Below are 17263 nucleotides of genomic sequence, written 5' to 3' on the forward strand. Positions count from 1 at the left end.
TTCTATGAATATATGTACCCTGATTCATTAATGTCATCCCATTACCATTAATAAAAATTTATTTAAAAAAAAAATCAGGGAAGAGTAAGAAAGTCAAGAGAGAAGGAAAAAGGGTTATCAGTAATGAGAAATATGAAATCAGATGGCAGAAATATGTCCAATATAAAGTGATTGTAATAAAAGTAAATGTTAAATGACCAATCAAAAGGCACAGCATTTCAAATTGGACATTTAAAAAAAAACCCAACAATATATACTGCTCACAAAAATTAGTGGATATTTCAAAATGAATAGAAAGTGATAAAACATCCCCTAATTTTTGTGAGCAGTGTATTTTTTACAGAGGATACATTTACAACAAAAGGAAAAGAAAGATTGAAAATGAAAGGATATCAAGCAAATATGATCTGAAAGAGAGCTGAGGCAGCAATCTTGGTATCTGAAAAAAAAAAAATTCAGGACAAAGAAGGAACTCATACCCTGGTAGGAAAGACCAGTAGGGCAAACACATACGTACCTAACAAGACCATCTAAAGAGATATAAAACATTTGATAGAACTCAATAAGAAATATTACTTTTAGTTGAAAATTTTATCACAAAAAATCATAGAGGTGGCCCTGGCCGGTTGGCTCAGCGGTAGAGCGTCGGCCTGGCATGCGGGGGACCTGGGTTCGATTCCCAGCCAGGGCACATAGGAGAAGCGCCCATTTGCTTCTCACCCCTCCCCCCTTCCTCTCTGTCTCTCTCTTCCCCTACCGCAGCCAAGGCTCCATTGGAGCAAAGATGGCCCAGGCGCTGGGGATGGCTCCTTGGCCTCTGCCCGAGGCGCTAGAGTGGCTCTGGTCGCGACAGAGCGACGCCCTGGAGGGGCAGAGCATCGCCCCCTGGTGGGCAGAGCATCGCCCCTGGTGGGCGTGCCGGTGGATCCCGGTAGGGCGCATGCAGGAGTCTGTCTGACTGTCTCTCCCCGTTTCCAGCTTCAGAAAAATACAAAAAAAAAAAAAAAAAAATCATAGAGGAAAAATAAAAGCTCTAGAAATAAATAGCTTAAGCAAAGAAAAAATAAGCAGTAATAGAGGATCTGAATATTTCAATTAATACATTCAATATATCTATGCCCAGTGGAGAATACAGTTTTTTGAGTACACATAAAAGTCTAAAAATTATCCACATACCGGGTCACAAAGGAAGTTATAGAAAAGTCTGATGCATGACTTATTTAGATTACATTTTCAATCACAATGAATTAAATTAGTGAGAAAAATATCAATGTTACATTACTAGAAAATATTATTTTCTAGAAATACATTATTCCTAAAAAAATAGAAAATCTATTTATTAATACTTGAGTTAACAATAAAATCACAAAGAAAGTTATTAAAGACATAAAACCAAATGAAAATGAAAGTGCTACATGTCAAAATTTGAAGACCACATCTACAGCAGTATTTAGAGACAAATGCATAATTTTAAAAAGATTTATCAAGATATAAGACAGGTTGAAAACAAACACAGGAAAATACTCAGAAAGGTTGCAAAAGAATAAGCAAAGATTATAATAATATTATAAGCAAAGGTTATAATATTATTATAATAATAAAGTCAGAACAGAAGTCAATAAAATAGCAAATAATGACAAAACTATAGAAGATTAATAAAACCATGAACTAGTGTTTTGAAAGATTAATAAATAAGCCTGTGACAAGAAGACTACTTCAGATAAAAAAGCTAGAAGATGCCAATAAGAAAATATCATAATATAGCCTGACCAGGCGGTGGCACAGTGGATACAGCGTCAGACTGGGATGCAGAGGACCCAGCTTCAAAACCCCAAGGTTGCTGGCTTGAGCGCAGGCTCATAGGGTTTGAACACGGGCTCATCAGCTTGAGTGAGGGGTTGCTAGCTTGAGTGTGGAATCATAGACATGACCCCATGGTCACTGGCCTGAGTCCAAAGGCCACTGGCTTGAAGCCCAAGGTTGCGGGCTTGAAGCCCAAGGTTGCTGGCTTGAGCCCAAGGTTGCTGGCTTGAGCAAAGGATCACTCACTCTGCTGTAGCCATATGAGAAAGCACATTTCATATGTGCTGATAAAGGAAGGCACATATGAGAAAGCAATCACTGAACAACTAAGGAGCTGCAACAAAGAATTAATGCTTCTCATCTCTCTCTCCCTTCCTGTCTGTCTGTCCCTATCTATCCCTCTCTCTCACCTTCTCTCTGTCTCTGTCAATAATAATAATAATAATAATACAGAACACAAAAGAGAAAATAATTACAGATACATCAGAGATTTAAAAATTAATAAAAGTATTAGGAACAACTAACTATACACTAATATATTTTTTAAGACTAAGAAAATTTGATATATTTCTTGAATAACATAAAAGACACATCTGGCACAAGAAGAAACACAAAACTAAAGTAAATTATTAGGTCTTAAAGAAATTGCTATGATTATCAAAGAACTCCCTTAAAAAAATCTCCAGGGAATTTTTATGGGTGATTTCTATGAATTGTCCATGAAGCAGTTGATATCTATCATATACAAGTAATTTCAGAAAATAGAAGATTGAAAACTGTCCAGCTCAATTTATGAAGCTAATATAATTCTGATTCCAAAACTGAATAATATAAAAATAACAAAAATATGAGTGTATTTCACTTATGAATATAGATGAAAAAATCCTAGGTGGAATATTAACAAAGTCAACATTATGTTTTAATAAAATACATTATGATCAAGTAGAACTTATTCAAAAAATGCAGGAAAACATCAACATACAAATAATTTATTAATAAAACTATAACAAATAGCCAAAAGAAGAAAATAATGACATTATTAGTGTATGAAAAAAAGCACATGATTAAAAGTCTTACATGGTAAGACTAGAAGGTCTGGCCATGACTGTTAATTGGTCCTCTTCTAATGATAAAAATCTACTTGGGCACATGGTTGCCAAACTGTGTCCCATCCAGCGTTGCTACCAGATATGGTCAAGTATTTAGGGATTTAGGGTCTGATAAAAAGGATGTGTTCTGAGCCATCTGGCAGTGCTGGGAAAAATCAGGACTTCATATACTATTTGACTTGACAAATCCTCCCCCCCGCCCAGATGTATACATCTTAAAGATATATCTGCACAGGCCCATATGTGTTCTTATAAAGAACTATAGGTAATCCAGGTGTTGGCCAGGAGAATGGATAATAAAACATGGTACTTAATGTAGACTTTTATGCAGCAATTAAAAACAACAGATTGAGCATCCAGCAACAAAGAGAAATGTTAAGAACAGTACAATAGTATGCCCTTATATAAAGGGGATACGTTCCAAGACCTCACAGTGGATGCCTGATTACACAGATTGTACTGAACTCTATATACATATATATATATATATATATATATATATATATATACACACACACACACACACACACACACACCTATGAAAAAGCTTAATTTATATATTAGGTACAGTAAGATTAATAATAACTAATGATAAAAGGGAAAATTATTAAAATATGTTGTAGTGGCCCTGGCCGGTTGGCTCAGTGGTAGAGCGTCGGCCTGGCGTGCAGAAGTCCCGGTTCGATTCCCGGCCAGGGCATACAGGAGAGGCGCCCATCTGCTTCAACACCCCTCCCCCTCTCCTTCCTCTCTGTCTCTCTCTTTCCCTCCTGCAGCGAGGCTCCATTGGATCAAAGATGGCCCGGCGCTGGGGATGGCTCCTTGGCCTGTACCCCAGGCGCTAGAGTGGCTCTGGTCGCGGCAGAGCGACGCCCTGGAGGGGCAGAGCATCGCCCCCTGGTGGACAGAGCATCGCCCCTGGTGGGCGTGCCGGGTGGATCCCGGTCGGGCGCATGCGGGAGTCTGTCTGACTGTCTCTCCCCGTTTCCAGCTTCAGAAAAATACAAAAAATACAAAAAATAAAAAAATAAAATATGTTGTAGTAAAAGTGATATGAGCCTGACCTGTGGTGGCACAGTGGATAAAGTGTCGACCTGGAATTCTGAGGTCGCCGTTTCAAAACCCTGGTTTCCCTGGTCAAGGCACATATGGGAGTCGATGCTTCCTGCTCCTCCCCCTTTTCTCTTTCTCTCTCTCTCTCTCTCTCTCTCTCTCTCTCTCTCTCTCTCTCTCCTCTCTAAAATGAATACATAAAATCTAAAAAAAAAAAGTTATATGAGTATGACCTTATACAAAAAAGGGTCACTTCAACACAAGCACTAAAATACTGAGACAATCAATGATACTAAGTGACTAACAGGCAGGTAGCATGTACTGCGTGGATATGCTGGATCAAGGGATGAGTCATGTTCTGGGTGGGTCAGAGTGGGACAATGCAAGATTTCATCTCAAAATGGCTTGCAATTTAAAACTAATGAATTGTTTATTTCTGGAATTTTCCATATAATATTTTTGGACCACAGTTGATTGCAGGTAACTGAAACCTTGGAAATGTACTACTACCTGATTAGGGTTTGCCACAGGAAGGTGATTACAAAGGGGTAGACAAGGGAGTTCCTTCTGCTGATAGAACAACTCACTCAGTATCTTTATCATGGTGGTTATGAAGATCTATACATGGGACATTGCACAGAGCTACACACACACACACACGCAGAGTTCATGTGTAAAACAAATAAAATCTGTGATTTCATTAACAGTACCAATATCTATTCCCTAGTTTTGATGTTGTAATAGTTATATACAATGTCACCATTGGAGAAAGCCAGGTTTACGGAACTCTAGGTACTATTTTTGCAATTTCTCATGGACTACAATTTATAAAAAACAGAAAAACTAGAAGAAAAATTGGGTGGGTATGTCTATTAACTCTTCCAGAACAATGAGACATTTTTGCAGACAATTTGAAATCTAAAGGAAAAACCACGAGTCAGACCAGCAAACACCATCCACATAATGCCATTCAGTCAGGCTGGGAACAGCTGCAGAACTAGGGGCAGAGGTACCAGGGGTGTTGTGGACAAGAACCCTTAGCTCTGTCCTCTGCTGCAATCTCACTTCCTAAAGGGATTCACACTTGGCTGTTGGCTACATTGTAGAAACATGTTTCTCTAAGAAGGCATCGGACACGTAGTAGCGGAAAGTACTGTTGTTTAGGGGGCAGTCCTGTCATCATGTGTCATGCCCCTCACTCACCTCTTTGGCACAGAGGTCTTCCACAAAGCTTTAAGAAGGAAGAGGAAAGGCCCTTCTATGCTTCACAGAGATGGGATCTCTGGGCCAGGGCCAGGGAGAGCCCACAGGTGTGATTTGTTACTTTTTCACACTTGTGATTTCTGAGAGGCCAGCAAACCCTGCGGCTCCCCTAGGGGTTCCCATACCACTGGCCAATAACTGAAATCTGCTATTAAAACTCGTGTTTTTACAGCATGGAGCAACCTGAGGACCGAGAGCTACACGTGAGAGCCATCAGACTGGCCTGTCGTTTCGGGATGACTTCCTAGACACTAACTTTTTAGTGATTAAAGAACCGTGCCAAGTTTCCTCATTGTCCTCTGTCCAAGTCAAGGCACCAGCAGGGAGAAGAATTCCCCTCAGATGGCTCAACACAGAAGACTTCAGGACAGGGACCACTTACAATGTGGGGGCGAGGTCCAGGGAGTTCACAGGGATGGGAGGTGCCCAGAGGCTAGGAACTGTAGGAAGCTGTTCCCCTCAGACCAGAGGGGACTCCCAGATCCAGTGAGAGCTGGGGTTCTTGAAGTGGTCACTTGGAGGGACAGTCGTCATGGAAAGACACAACTACAGGCAGAGACACAACACATAGGCAGGGAAGGTCAAGGGAAGAAACCCAAATCTTCTCCCTCTCTAGTCTCTGTTGCTCATTGGCCAATGCCACCAGCAGCCAAGTGGTGAAGGAGCCCAGGTGACACAGCCCCACAGGGATGAACTTTCTGATACAGGGAGAGGCAGAGGGCGGGGGATGGAATCGGGGTGGGGGCTGGGCGGAGAATAACCACTATAATCGTTACTAGGCTGGGTGTGTATACGTTCTTCAGTACAGCATGATTCTAAATGTGTTACAGAGGACAGTATTTTCACTCTTTATGCCCCTCCCATCAATACTTATTAGGAAACATACTTATCTCCATGAGTCATGAAGGTCACCCTGAGCCGGCCACATATATGACACAGACTTCTTTTCTCCTTGCCCGCAGAAGTTGGGAGACTAACAGTGAAGGAAGAGGATTGGAGAGACCATGTGTCCATCTCTCCCTCAGACCTGCCCACTGCCCCTGCCGCTGGGCACAGCCTCCTTGTGGGCTTGCAAAACGGTAGAGGGGCATCCCTATGACCACACAGCTGTGACCCGGACCTTGTACCGGGGGAAAGAAGGCAACATGAAGCAACTCTGAATTGTTGCTAGCATAAGTAAGCATGTAATTTCTCTTAAAAACCTCAGGAAACTGCTCAAGCCCCTTCAAAAGCTGCCTTGGCTTCTTTCTCTTCAACTTCATTTGCTGTTTGTTTTTTCAGTTCAGAGGCCAGGAAAGCAGAAGCTGTGCTACTCATTTAGTCGTTCATCCATCCATCCTGTTAGTAAAATTTTTATGGTGAATGTCTATCATGCCAGGCTCTGCATTAGGCACTGGAATTAAGATAAAAAATTATAGTTGGCCTAAAAAAATTCACCATCCAGATGAGGTGTACACATTTACTTGTCAATGTCTCATCAGCCTTGGGAATAAACAAGGGCAGAGTGACGAGTGCAATGGTATTTGACTCAGAGTACCCCCGAGCAGTTGTTAAACTCTAAGCCCCACTCTGGGTCCCACAGGCCAGCACTCTCAGAAGTGACAATGATTTCTGCATCATTATCTCCATATGCAGACAGAGCCCACCACCCTGCCCTGCCCAGCCCCTGTCCCTGCCCCTGTCCCTGCCCCTGCCCCTGCCCCAGCCACAGCCCCTGCCCCAGCCACAGCCACAGCCCCTGCCCCTGCCCCAGCCACAGCCCCAGCCACAGCCCCTGCCCCTGTCCCTGCCCCAGCCCCAGCCCCTGCCCCAGCCACAGCCACAGCCCCTGCCCCTGTCCCAGCCACAGCCCCTGCCCCAGCCACAGCCACAGCCCGTGCCCCAGCCACAGCCCCTGCCTCTGTCCCTGCCCCTGTCCCTGCCCCTGCCCCTGTCCCAGCCACAGCCCCTGCCCCAGCCACAGCCACAGCCCCTGCCCCTGCCCCAGCCACAACCCCTGCCCCAGCCACAGCCACAGCCCCTGCCCCTGTCCCAGCCCCTGCCCCTGCCACAGCCACAGCCACAGCCCCTGCCCCTGCCCCAGCCACAACCCCTGCCCCAGCCACAGCCACAGCCCCTGCCTCTGTCCCAGCCACAGCCCCTGCCCCAGCCACAGCCACAGCCCCTGCCCCTGCCCCAGCCCCTGCCCCTGCCCCAGCCACAGCCACAGCCCCTGCCCCTGCCCCAGCCCCTGCCCCTGCCCCGGCCCCTGCCCCTGCACCTGCCCCGGCCCCGGCCCCTGCACCTGCCCCTGCCCCTGCACAGGAAGTTTGGGGGGCTCTTTGGGCAGGGTCTATTGAACCTCCTGTGTCCATTGAGACTGCAGGCTCACAGGTTAAAGCTCTGTTGTCCTTGAATCTCCTTTTGTCTGGGCTGTTACTCTCACCTGCTATCTCAAAAACAACAGCTACAATTTTTTTAACCCTCTAGTTATCTTACCTGAAGCAATTTTAGTCTAAATATACATAATATCAGATCCTTTCCTATTCTGTAAGCAAGTTGAGAGTAAGAAAGGGATGACTGGAGTGGAAGGGGAGGGAAGATTTCTGGGGAATGGCAGACCCCGAAAGAGAGTTGGAGAGCCATGGCCACACTTTGTGTCATCACACCCTGACCAGGCCTGCCCTGCTGGGCTGTAGTGGACAAGGGCTGTGGGCATTTTATGTCTCGTGAGGCAGTAGGGAGTGCCTTAGTGGGGATAAAGGTTTTGATTATTTATGTCATGCCAGAACGTACCTGTCCTTAAAAGAAAGACCCAGTCATTCTAAGACATAAGATGTATCATCAAATGTTATAACATGAAATTCTTTCTGCTAGATTAGCTCCATACTCCATCTATCCATCAAACACATATTGTTGATCGACTGTCAAGGGCTGAGAAATGTGTAAGAAACAGCCCATTCTCTCAAAGTGCTTATTTTCTAGCAGAGAGGTATGTAAGGAGGGATGGGCTTTTTCCCACTCTCCTCACCAACCCCTCCCCTTCCTGGAGAGTAAATCTTTCGAGGTTGCTGTGAAACCCAGTTCTTGGAAACAGACAGTCTTCTCATATGCTAAAATACAAGAGATACAATGGGCAAAAATTAAAAGAAATCCCCTTAAGATCAGGAACAAGGCAGGAGTGCCCCCTTTCACCACTCTTATTCGACATAGTTCTGGAAGTCCTAGCCACAGCAATCAGACAAGAAAAAGAAATAAAAGGCATCCAAATTGGAAAAGAAGAAGTAAAACTATCATTATTTGCAGATGATATGATACTGTATATAGAAAACTCTAAAGTCTCAGTCAAAAAACTACTAGACCTGCTAAATGAATTCAGCAAGGTGGCAGGATATAAAATTAATACTCAGAAATCAGAGGCATTCTTATACACTAACAATGAACTGTCAGAAAGAGAAATTAAGGAAGCAATCCCCTTTTCTATTGCAACAACAAAAAAAAAAGTACCTAGGAATAAATTTAACCAGGGAGATTAAAGACTTGTACTCGAAAAATTATAAAACATTGATAAAAGAAATCAGGGAAGATACAAACAAGTGGAAGCATATACCGTGCTCATGGTTAGGAAGAATAAACATCATTAAAATGTCTATATTACCCAAAGCAATTTATAAATTCAATGCAATACTGATTAAAATACCAATGACTTACTTCAAAGATATAAAACACATATTCCAAAACTTTATATGGAACCAAAAGAGAACACGAATAGCCTCAGCAATCTTGAAAAGGAAGAAAAAGTGGGAGGTATCACACTTCCGGATATCAAGTTATACTACAAGGCCATTGTATTCAAAACAGCCTGGTACTGGCATAAGAACAGGCATATAGATCAATGGAACAGAACAGAGAACCCAGAAATAAACCCACAGCTCTATGGACAACTGATATTTGACAAAGGAGGTAAGAGTAAAGATGGTGTTGGGAAAATTGGACAGCTACCTGCAAAAAAATGAAACTAGACCACCAACTTACACCATTCACAAAAATAAACTCAAAATGGATAAAAGACTTAAATGTAAGCTGTGAAACCATAAGTATCTTAGAAGAAAACATAGGCAGGAAGCTCTCCGACATCTCTCGCAGCAATATATTTGCTGATTTATCTCCACAGGCAAGTGAAATAAAAGGCAGGATAAACAAATGGGACTATATCAAACTAAAAAGCTTCTGCACAGCTAAAGACAATAAGAACAGAATAAAAAGACAAACTACACAATGGGAGAATATATTTGACAATATGTCTGATAAGGGGGGTTAATAACCAAAATTTATAAAGAACTTGCAAAACTCAATACCAGGAAGACAAACAATCCAATCCAAAAATGGGCAAAAGAAATGAATAGACACTTCTCCAAAGAGGACATACAGTTGGCCAATAGGCATATGAAAAAATGGTCAACATCACTAATCATTAGAGAAATGCAAATTAAAACCACAAGGGGATATCACCTCACACCAGTCAGAATGGTGCTCATCAACAAAACAACACAGAATAAGTGCTGGCGAGGATGTGGAGAAAAGGGAACCCTCCTACACTGCTGGTGGGAATGCAGACTGGTGCAGCCACTGTGGAAAACAGTATGGAGATTTCTCAAGAAATTAAAAATCGAACTGCCTTTTGACCCAGCTATACCACTTTTAGGAATATACCCCAAGAACACCATAGCACTGTTTCAAAAGAAGAAATGCACCCCCATGTTTATGGCAGCATTGTTCACAATAGCGAAGATCTGGAAACAGCCCAAGTGTCCATCAGTGGACGAGTGGATTAAAAAGCTTTGGTACATATATACTATGGAATACTACTCAGCCATAAGAAATGATGACATCGGATCATTTACAACAACATGGATGGACCTTGATAACATTATACTGAGCGAATAAGTAAATAAAAAAAAACTAAGAACTGTATGATTCCATACAGAGGTGGGACATAAAAATGAGACTCAGAGACATGGACAAGAGTGTGGGGGTTATGGGGTGGGGGGGGGGGAGTGGGAGGGGGTTGGGGAAGGGGGAGGGGCACAAAGAAAACCAGTTAGAAGGTGACAGAAGACAATTGGACTTTGGGTGATGGGAATGCAGCATAATCAAATGTCAAAATAACCTAGAGTTGTTTTCTCTGAACATATGTACCCTGATTTATCAATGTCACCCCATTAAAATTAATTTTAAAAAATTAAAAAAAAATACAAGAGGTATTTGCATAGGAGTGAAACTTTGCCTCCTGAGAGATCTTATATTAATTTTAAATATTCCATCTGAGGGTCAGCCTCCCATGAAGGCTTCTTTCTCTTTCTTCTTTTACTTCAGCATCTAAACTCGCCCTCTTCCCCCGTCTAAGAGCAGAAGGGGATCAATTGGAGGGTAACTGAAGAGGTATCCAGAAGCTTAGACACAGAAGAGGCAGGGCTGGGGGTGCAGCAGAGGGAAGGAGTTAAGTAAGTGCCTGGGAAGGAAGGGGCAGCAGCAGGAAGCTCCAGGGAATGGACTCTGACCCCCACAGGAGTCACTCAGTCACTCGACTCTGGGCCTGAAGGTAGAACAGGGAGTCCTGTGCCTGTGAACTGAAGTGGGAACGAACAAGGAGATGAAGTAAATTAACCATTGAGACCATGAGTGCTTTGGATTACATGGTTTGAGACAGGAAAAAAGAGATGGAGATGGTTTTGCACTCTACGTGGTTCTGTCTGTATGTCTGAGAGGCGAGACCTGTGCAAGGTCATCCTTCCATTTTCATCCTTCCTTCCCCAGAATGTTCTTGGGAGACGAAAGATGGGAAGCGAAGATGACCACTCTGCAACCGACTGTCCAGTGACTAAGAGTCCACTCGTTGGGCTCCACCACCTCCGCCAGGGGAGATCAGGGCCCAGGCCACAGACACCACATAGAACTCACAGAGTGCTTTGTGAGTTTAGAGAAGGGAGATGCCAAGACATTCCTCCTGCTGTGCTAGAAGGAAGGTGTGATAAAGAAAGCAGGGTTAGAAGAAAGCTTTAAAGGACAAGTGTAATCAAGGTCTGTGGAGACCGATAAGGAGGTGATTCCAAGCAGAAAGAGCAGAGGTGAAATGAGAATGGAAATGAGATGTGTAGTCTTTATTTATCAGGGGTGTCGTGGGACATCATGCGGAAAATCATTGTGATTATTTATCTCTATGATTCTGACCTCTTCGTGTCTTTGTCATAATAACCTTGGCAGGAAGTTACATAAAATCCCAACTGGAACCAAATATTCATTTCTTATTTTTAACTGAACCACAGATCAAACCAAAATTGAAACACACATGCATATATGCATACATACCACATATACCCTCAAGTTTGAACCAAACAGAATTCTGCATATTTTAAAAAGCCATTGAACCAAAATTGTTGATAAGAATGGTATATTTTTAAGTTCTAAATTATTTTTCTCTTCTAAATATCATATTTATTCTGGTAATCTAAGTTTATAACCCTCCTTATTAGCCCACAGAATTCAGTGAGGCGGGACAACATGTAATGATATTGATTTCTGCTTGTAGCTTGCAGAATTAGTCTCCATAATTAACCCTCTGTACACTGTTATATCCACAGACTATCTGAGGGAGTCCTTAATTAAAAACATTGTCGGCCCTGGCCGGTTGGCTCAGTGGTAGAGCATCGGCCTGGCGTGCAGAAGTCCCGGGTTTGATTCCCGGCCAGGGCACATAGGAGAAGCACCCATTTGCTTCTCCACTCCCCCCCCCCTTCCTCTCTGTCTCTCTCTTCCCCTCCCACAGCCAAGGCTCCATTGGAGCAAAGATGGCCCGGGCGCTGGGGATGGCTCCTTGGCCTCTGCCCCAGGCGCTAGAGTGGCTCTGGTTGCGGCAGAGCGACGCCCCAGAGGGGCAGAGCATCGCCCCCTGGTGGGCAGAGCGTCGCCCCTGGTGGGCGTGCCGGGTGGATCCCTGGATCTCGGTCGGGCGCATGTGGGAGTCTGTCTGACTGTCTCTCCCCGTTTCCAGCTTCAGAAAAATACAAAACAAACAAACAAAAAACAAAAAAACAAAAAACAAAAAAACATCGTCACCCGCTTAGCTAGTTAAAGCAGCAAGGGGATTTATTATAGGCTACCAGGTATCACACACTGTTTGAGAGGGCCAGAGAGTTGGGCTTGGAAGCTACACAGATAAGCATATGACCCATCACAGGACCATATTGGAAAGACCACTAAAGGCAGCACTACAGTGCCCACTGGTGATGCCAGGCATTCACTATATATTAGGAGTTCTGCTACTGTCCCCCTAAAAGTAGACATTATATTGTTCTTCTGCCAAAAGATACCCCTCTGTGCTCTGCTCTTCATGTTGCCCTTTTCCAGATCTAACTCTTACCCTGGGGCACCAGATGGGCAGAGTTCGTGTAGCATGCCTGCTCCCTGCACCCACATGGGAAGAGGGCAAGTAAGTTCTGGCTTCCACCGTAGGAAGTGCACATCCAAACTATGGGGAGCTCTCCAAACATAGGAAGCTGTTCAAATAACCTGGGATGGTCAAAAAGCATGGAGACACCCATTACACATGGATATGTTACCACGTGCTATTGTACCGTTTCAATCATTTATATTTGTTCAACTTGCTTAGCATTCTGGAGATTTCTGTTTCTGTCGGTCTTATGAATAAAATAGCCTGCAAAATATCCCACTTTGAAACATCTAGAAATTCTAGATAACGTCTATCAAACCTCTTCTGACCTGACCAGGAGACTGCATACTGAAATTATAGAAGATGCACAAGCAATTATAGAAATAAGCAAGTCACTAAAATAAGAGTCAAATTAGATCATCTAGGATTTGAGATACTCCAATTATGGTACAGTTAAAAATGCTGAAAGAAAGAGAGAAAAGGGGATTGGAAATATGAGCAAGGAAAAGTTGTCATCAAAAAAGGATGGATCAGGCCCTTGCCAGATAGCTCAGTTGGTTAGAGTGTCATCCAGGTTAGAGTGCTATGCCAGGGTTGCAGGTTCCATCCCTGGTCAGGGCACAATATGAGAGTCAACCAATGAATGCATAAATAAGTGGAACAACAAAAATTTATGTCCCCCCCTCTCTCCCTCTCTCCCTTCCTCTCTCTCTACAATCAATAAATAAAAAATTTTGTCAAATTAGAAATGTACCCAGCAAAATTACTTTTCAAGAACAAGCATAAAATAAAAATATTTTCAGAACTCCTTCTTCCCCCTGAAAGGGAAAAAATTCAATGAGCTCCTTACTAGAAAAACTTCTCAAATGTGTACATTTTAGGAAGAAACAAAAAATACACTAGATGGGAAGTCAGAGACATACGATGAATCCAAGCATAAGCAGCCTCTTCAACTGTCCATCTTTCACCTCGTGAAGGTTCCCTGGCTTCCTTTTGTAAATTTGTTGTCTGGGCTTTGGAGTGAGGTCTGTGACTCATCATTAGTCCAGGTTCTTTACAGAGCCCAAACAAGGATGCAAGTGCTGTACCTTCTCAGAAGGTGCAAGCCCGTGGATTGAGGGTGGGGAGGAAAGGGGAAACGAGGCAAGGAACAACGCGGAGCCCTGTGGTGTGATGCATTACCACGGTGGCCAAATCTGCACAAGGGGCCACAAAGAAACATTGCTCAGGTGGAATTTCTTCTGGAAATATTGCAAGAAAAATCCATACCTCCATGGAAAATTTTTATCTGCTTGTCTCTTGTCATCTCCTGTTTCCCACTGGTCGAGTAAGCAGAACTCACTCCCCGGCACTTTTGGGTGCCATCCCTTGGCTGCTCAGAAAGCCAGGTCCCATGCATTGTGGTATATCATTCCATTCAAGTTCCAGATATAGAAATGTGACGATGCCAATAAAACTTGGTGAATGAGATGTGAGAACTATGCTCGTCTTAACCTAGAACTGCTGGTCTTAATCTCTAGACAGCTCAGAAATCTTGGCAGGGTACCTGTAGCTTGGTGGTGGACAGTTGGAGAGGCAAGCAGTGCCTTTGGAAATAAAGGAGTAATCAATAGAATTGGAGAAGGTATAAAAAGTTCTAGTCCTATAGACTCCTGAAACAGTCTTTCTCTCCAAGAAGTTAACTGGCTTGCATAGAGATAAAATCATGTCTTTGGTCTTATTAGAACTGAATGACCTACCATAACTAAGCCAGATTCAAATATTTTAAAACTGAAAATTAGAGGAAAAATCCAACCCAAATCAGGATAGTGTACATTATGCTAGGATAACAAACATCCCCAAATCTCAAAGGTTTATTCATCGTTCACACAACATCTGTTGAGGTCCCAGGTGACTCTTCAGGGCAATCGTCTTGCATGAGATGCCTCAGAGATCCTGGCTGATAGAGGCTCTGCCATACTCTGCTGCTCCATCTGTGTTTGTGACCTTCTTAGATAGTGTGGCAAGAGAAGAGGACCATGGGGAATCGTGCCCCTGTTCTTAAAAGCTCTCTTCCACAAGTGATACACGTCATGTTGGCTGACAGCATTGATCAAAGTTAGTCACATTGCTCTGCCTAACTTCAAAGACATGGGAAAGTGTGATTCCATGTGTCTGGAAGGGGAGGAGACCCCTTGGAGAACACAAGCAATGCCTACCATAAACATTTGTTGTTGTTTCATTGTTTTGTTTTGTTTGGGAGAGGCAAGGAGATAGAGAGAGACAGGAACATTGAACTGCTTCTGTATGTGCCCTGACTGGGTAATTGAACTGGCAACCTCCATGCTCCGGGACGACGCTCCAACCAACCGAGCTATCTGGCCAGGGCTTAATTTTTATTGATTTTTAGAGAGACAGAGAAAGAAAGGGAGAGAGAATGGAGGAGAAAGGGAAGCATTTGCTGTTCCACTCAGTTGTGCATTTTTTGGTTGTTTCCTGTGTGTGCCCTGACCGGGGATCAAACCTGCCACCTTGTTGTTTTGGGACAACATTGTTAACCAACTGATACAACAGGCCAGGTCCTACCACACACATTTATTAATAGGATATGTGTTCAGAAGATTATTTTAATCACTAAAATATAATCTCCCTCATTATTCTTATTCTTCCTCATATTCCTATTCTGCATACTAACTGTATTCAGCTTAAGTATAAATTTTAGAAAAATTTAAATTTATTCTGATAATTCCATCATTTCCAGAGCTATCCTAATTAGAAGTTCTCTTTTTTTTTTTTTTCTTTTTCTTTTTGGAGAAAGTTTTAATAGTCAGTAGAATTGAAGTTGGCTTAGAATAAATAGATTCAGAACGGAAAAGGGCTGAAAACATTTTCTGGAGGATTGGCAGGAATCTCTATCAAAATCAGAGTTTGAGCCCTGGCCAGTTGGTTCCATGGTGGAGTGTCGGCCTGGCATGTGGATGTCCCAAGGTTCGATTCTTGGTCAGGGCACACAGGAGAAGCGACCATCTGCTTCTCCACCCTTCCTCCTCTCCCTTCTCTCTGTCTCTCTCTTCTTCTCCCGCAGCCAAGGCTCCATTGGAGCAAAGTTGGCCCGGGTGCTGAGGATGGCTTCATGGCCTCCACCTCAGGTACTAGAATGGCTCCAGTTGCATCAGAGCAATGCCCTAGATGGGCAGTGCATTGCCCCCTGGTAGGCTTGATGAGTGGATCCTGGTCAGGTGCATGCGGGAGTCTGTCTCTCTGCGTCCCCGCTTCTCACTTAAAAAAATACCAAACAAATAAAAATCAGGTTTGATATTAATGTCAGTTAATCCTCCTCCCACACCCCAGCACTTCTGCAGCATCCTCATGCTGTCCTCCACAGTCTTGTCCTTGATGTGGACTCATCATCTCTCCCTGTCCCAGTTAACTGCACCTTGACCGTCCCCTTGCCACCCCAAACCCCGTTCAACCATGTCCCACGCTGAGGCTGTAGTCAGCACATGGTTTTAAATATCAGACATTGTCTCCAGGCCTTTCTCATCATTTCCTAAGCATGTTTTGTCCATCAATACTGAAAGCTTCTGCAGATTAGAACCATTTCATATATTGTTGTGTTTTTCTCCCATTCTTGTTTCCTGCTTTCTCCAGCACCTGGCCCAGAACACTGTGTGTTCACAGTGCATTCAATAAATACTAGTTGAATTGAATTCTCTAAATCATACTAATTATTCATTCAGCTCAAGTCCCTGTGTCAATGTAGAATGATGGATTTCCAGATGTCAGGACTGAGGGTCAATTCAAAGCTCCTGAGAGCCTGCTGGGTTTACAGTTGCAAGGTACCTTCTCTTTCCCCACTGGTAAATAGGGGACAGCATTAGCCCTCTGGGAGCTCTAGGCAGCTGCCCTGCAGTTTTGTGCCTTCCCTAGAATTAGTCCTAGTGGCAGTCATGAAAATAGACCCACTTTTTTTTCTAAATTCTGTCAACAAAACAGCTAACAAATGTCAAATTAATGACTCATTGAAAGTCCATTGCATCCTGTCTCTCTGACTTCTTGAAGTAAACCCCAAGAGTTCTGAGAACACTCTCAGCTATTTCTCCACTAAACACTTTCAGATATTCACAAGAGTGACAATGCCTCCATTATTATAATTCTAAGACTCTCTAAAACTTGCTAGTGTGTGATATTTAAACATTGTCACAGTTTGTTTCTAGTTGAGTGGACAGGAGTAACGCTGGGGGTCTAACATTTTTGCTTGTTCTTATGTAATGCAATCGTGCAGGTACAAACAAGAAAGATTTATTACATAACAGGAGACACTTTTAGCTGTTGGGATCAATTTTAGTACTCTTTCAAATAAACTGGCAAAACCACAATGCCATATGTACTGAGAGCAGACAAGGATCAGGAAAACAGCACAAGTCACAACATAATAAATGCTGCTGCTGAAGTGAGTTCAGTGAATTACTACGTGCTGCACAGACACGCAGAGACTTCTGTAGAGATGCTAGCCTCTTCCCAAGGTGGGATAATTCCACACAAATTGTCTGACCTGATTAAGTTATGTTCTTTAAACAGTAGACTTTTCAGCATTATTCGTAATGCTGTGGAATGTAAGTACCAA

The sequence above is a fragment of the Saccopteryx leptura genome, chromosome 3, assembly GCF_036850995.1.
Source record: "Saccopteryx leptura isolate mSacLep1 chromosome 3, mSacLep1_pri_phased_curated, whole genome shotgun sequence".
NCBI classification, from domain to species: domain Eukaryota; kingdom Metazoa; phylum Chordata; class Mammalia; order Chiroptera; family Emballonuridae; genus Saccopteryx; species Saccopteryx leptura.